The sequence below is a fragment of the Drosophila innubila genome (genome assembly GCF_004354385.1).
Source record: "Drosophila innubila isolate TH190305 chromosome 3L unlocalized genomic scaffold, UK_Dinn_1.0 7_D_3L, whole genome shotgun sequence".
In the NCBI taxonomy this organism is placed as follows: Eukaryota; Metazoa; Arthropoda; class Insecta; order Diptera; family Drosophilidae; genus Drosophila; species Drosophila innubila.
In genome coordinates, this window is record NW_022995378.1 from 42,285 (window position 1) to 42,500 (window position 216).

Genomic DNA, 216 nt, shown 5'->3' on the forward strand with positions numbered 1-216 from the left:
GAAAAACTAATTGAATTTTAGAAAGCGTGGCAAAAAACCTATATAGGTGGAGTGGTGTCGCGCAAGGCAAGTCATATGAAAAAATTTAACATACCGAAATTATATGACGGTGGAGTGTTGTCTTGCCGACATTGGGTATTTATAATGTGTGGTGCAAAAATAATGAAGTTTAATAGTGCATAAATATATTGATGCATGCACTTGATTATATTAAGA